This window comes from Balaenoptera physalus, assembly GCF_965194825.1.
Source record: "Balaenoptera physalus genome assembly, contig: SUPER_1_unloc_10, whole genome shotgun sequence".
In the NCBI taxonomy this organism is placed as follows: Eukaryota; Metazoa; Chordata; class Mammalia; order Artiodactyla; family Balaenopteridae; genus Balaenoptera; species Balaenoptera physalus.
In genome coordinates, this window is record NW_028126589.1 from 621,501 (window position 1) to 625,247 (window position 3,747).

Genomic DNA, 3,747 nt, shown 5'->3' on the forward strand with positions numbered 1-3,747 from the left:
GCCCAGTGGTTAAGACTCCGCGCTTTCAGTGCAGGGGGCATGGGTTCCATTTCTGGTCAGGGAACTAAGATCTCACATGCCGTGTGACAATAAAAGAAGAAAGAAAAAAGAAAGAAAGAGAGAAAGAGAGAGAGAAAAAAAGGAAGAAAGAGAGAAAGAGAGAGAGAGAAAGAAAAGAAGAGAGGAAGAAAGAAGGAAGAAAGAAAGAAAAGATACACGCACCCCAATGTTCATTGCAGCACTATTTACAGTAGCCAAGACATGGAAGCTACCTAAATGTCCACTGATGGATGAATGGATAAAGAAGATGTGGTACATATATACAATGGAATATTATTCAGCCATAAAAAGAATGAAATAATGCTATTTGCAGCAACGTGGATGGACCTAGAGATGATCATACTAAGTGAAGTAAGTCAGAAGAGAAAGACAAATATCATATGATCTCACTTATATGTGAAATCTAAAATACGACACAAATGAACTCGTCCACAAAACAAAAACAGACTCACAGACATAGAGAACAGACTTGTGGTTGCCAAGGGGGAGAAACAGTGAGGGAGGGTTGGATTGGGAGTTTGGGGTTAGCAGATGCAAACTATTAAATATAGGATGGATAAACTACAACGTCCTACTGTCTAGCACAGGGAACTATATTCAGTATCCTGTGATAAGCCATAACGGAAAAGAAAAAAGTTTTATTTATAGGTTCCATCCCTAACTGAGCTGGCCCATCCCCTCCCATGGTTCTAAGTGCAGCCCGAGGCTGCAGACTTCCCACCGTGGTCTTCAGCTCCAGAGCAAGCCACCTGCAAACCACCCACATCTTCCCAGGGGCTGGCAACTCTCCTTTGCTACTGATGCCAAGACACATCCAGATAGCAAAAATGTGACCATGAAAAGAAACTCAGGCATGTTCAAATCAGGGAAATAACATTCTTAGCTCTGTTCAGTACTCGCTTAATTTTAGAGCTTAGAGTTACAAAAAAGTTGCAAAGATCTGTACAGAGTGTACAGAGTGCCGTGGACCCTGACCCAGTACCCCTATTTCCAACTCGTTAGTACCTTAGTACGACATGTTTATCCAACTAAGGAACCAAGATGGATACATTGTTATTAACTAAAGTCCAAACTTTATTAGCATTTCCCTAGTGTTCCCCTAACATCCTTTTTCTGTCCCAGTCTCCTCTGGGCTGTGACATTTCTCAGACGTCGCTGGGTTTTGATACCTTGAAAGTTTTGAGGAGGACTGGTCAGGTATTTTGTCCCTCAATTTGTTTGTCTGTTTGTTTTCGGATGTTTTCTTATGGTTGGTCTGGAGTTATGGGGTTTGGGGCGGAAGACCCAGACAGAGATAAAAATGCCATTTTCCTCAGGTCACATCAAGGATACACACCATCAACGGGACTTATGACAAACGATTTTACCCTTGATCACCTGGCCAGTATCGTCTTTTTTTTCTTGCTGCGTTGGGTCGTCGTTGCGTGTGGGCTTCTGTAGTTGTGGCACGGGGGCTCAGTAGTTCTGGCTCCCAGGATCTAGAGTGCAGGCTCAGTAGTTGTGGCCCACGGGCTTAGTTGATCTGCAGCACCTGGGATCTTCCCGGACCAGGGCTTGAACCTGTGTCCCCTGCATTGGCAGGCGGATTCTTTTCTTTTCTTTTTTTCTTTTGCAACCAAAACTTTAATCCCAAGGATTCTCACAAAACATATTACAAATGACAGCATGAAAAAAAAAAATTGCACAGTAACTCAAAGTTCAGCTCTACAATATACTCTTAATCTGGCAGGACATTGGTATCTTGATAATCTCAAATTTCCAAAGAATATTACAAAGAGCTATGTATTCATGTACAGCAAACACAGAGGGGACGTATGACCTAACTCAAAGGTAAACTAACTTCCTTGAAACTTCTTAGATTTTAAACTCCCTGGACAACCTCTTGTCCAGTGTGAAGACTAGTGGAATTTTTAAACCTCTAATCTAGGGTAAGGGTGCGGCTTTCATTTTTACCTGCTGGCTTGGATTCACAGCACCTTTTAAAGACTGCTTGCTTAACTACAGCTGCATACCATATCCCAGCTACAGAAAGTCTTTTCAATGTTTGCCAGTGTTGTTTCCATAATAGTAAACATCACACTTTAGGTGGGCAGGAGTTAGAGTTTCATTATCAGTCTAGGCAAGACCAAAAATTCAAAGCAAATTCAATTTTGCTTAAGGGAACATTGTAAGGTAACAATTCTTCATATTACATGCCTCATAGGATCCATTTCAAACCATAGAGAATGACACCTTTATGTGTCACTGTCCCAAGAGACAAACAAGTGTGAACAACTAAAACATTTAAAAAGTGCACCAAGCTTCGGAAGTCTCAAACAAAACTTGAATATTCTGTACATACTCCTGCCAAATGAAGTTATTGCCTGTACACCACTCCTCTTGCAAAGTGGTCTTCCATTTCCCTTTCATTTGACCTAGATCGGCTAGGAGACCTAGAGAAAGATCGGGATGGCTTGTGATTTCTCTCTTGGGACAGGGATCTCTCTCTTCTCCTATATCTAGAAAGGGACCTGCTCTGGCTGACGGAGAAGGCTCTCCATCTTGGAGATGTGTGGGAGGTGGAGGACTCCTCCTCCGATAATCATCTCGAGGGCGACGACCCCAAGAAGGAGGCGTCACGATTTCGACTTCTCTTTTCCCCATTCGACAGGTCCACTCTTACTCGGCAGCCACATAGTGTTCTCCCATCTAGTTCTCGGACAGCATCAGCTGCATCTCGGGGATCTTCACATTCAACAAGAGCGAAGCCAGGAGGGTTTTTAGCACCCCACACACTTCAGAGTGGTCCATAATAGCCTAAAGCTCGTTCCAATTCAGCCTTGTTACCACTGTTTCCAAGATTCCCTACATAAACTTTACAGTCCAATGGACAGGAATCACGATGCAAGACCCTCGTGGCTCCTGGGTTTCACGGGCCACAGGGTGGTCCCGGGCCTCTAGAATCTGGCAGCTGAATCTGCTTACACAAGCTATCCTGTGGGGATGCTTTCCCACCTATGTTCCAGCCCGGGGCCCTGCTGTCTTGGCCCAGCCTCCCGGGTGAGAGGGTGAACCCCAGCTCCCTGGAGCAGACACTCAGAGCCCTGGTGACCGGACTCACAGCTGACGGGGCTGGAGCAGCGGCTGGACATTTGTGGCCAGCCTGGTGGTGTTTGGCCCCGTCTGCAGTTCCAGTTCCAGCTGAGAAAGAGCCTCCCTGTGTTATTTTCTCCTGGTTGTGTAAGGATCCCCGGTGTCATTTGACAGAAGTGTAGATGGTGTGTTCTTTCTCTCTTTTCTCCCTGCTTCCTCTCCTCCCTCTATCCCTCCCTCTCTCCCTGTCCCTCTTTCCCTGTTCCACTCTCCCTCTCCCTCTTTCCCTCTCTTTCTCTCCATCTGTCTCTCCCTCTCTCCCTCCCTCTCTCCCTCTCCCTCTCTCTCTTTCCCCTCCCTCGCTCCCTCTCCCTTTCCCTCTTCCCTCTCCCTCTTCCCTCTCCCTCTTTCCCTCTCCCTCTCTTTCTCTCCATCTGTCTCTCCCTCTCTCCCTCCCTCTCTCCCTCTCCCTCTCTCTCTTTCCCCTCCCTCGCTCCCTCTCCCTTTCCCTCTTCCCTCTCCCTCTCTCCCTCTACCTCTTTCCTCTCCTTCTTTCATCTCCCTCTTCCCTCTCCTCTCTCCCTCTCTCCCTCCCTCTCCCTGTGCCTGTTTCCC

The 3,747-nt window shown here is 46.4% G+C and overlaps 1 pseudogene across 1 annotated transcript; it reads right to left on the reverse strand.

The window, feature by feature from the left end:
- Window positions 1-2,416: 2,416 nt before the first annotated feature.
- Window positions 2,417-2,968, reverse strand: LOC309650415 (serine/arginine-rich splicing factor 3 pseudogene; annotated as a pseudogene). The gene has a single exon. The product of its transcript is annotated as a serine/arginine-rich splicing factor 3 pseudogene (transcript).
- Window positions 2,969-3,747: the final 779 nt, after the last annotated feature.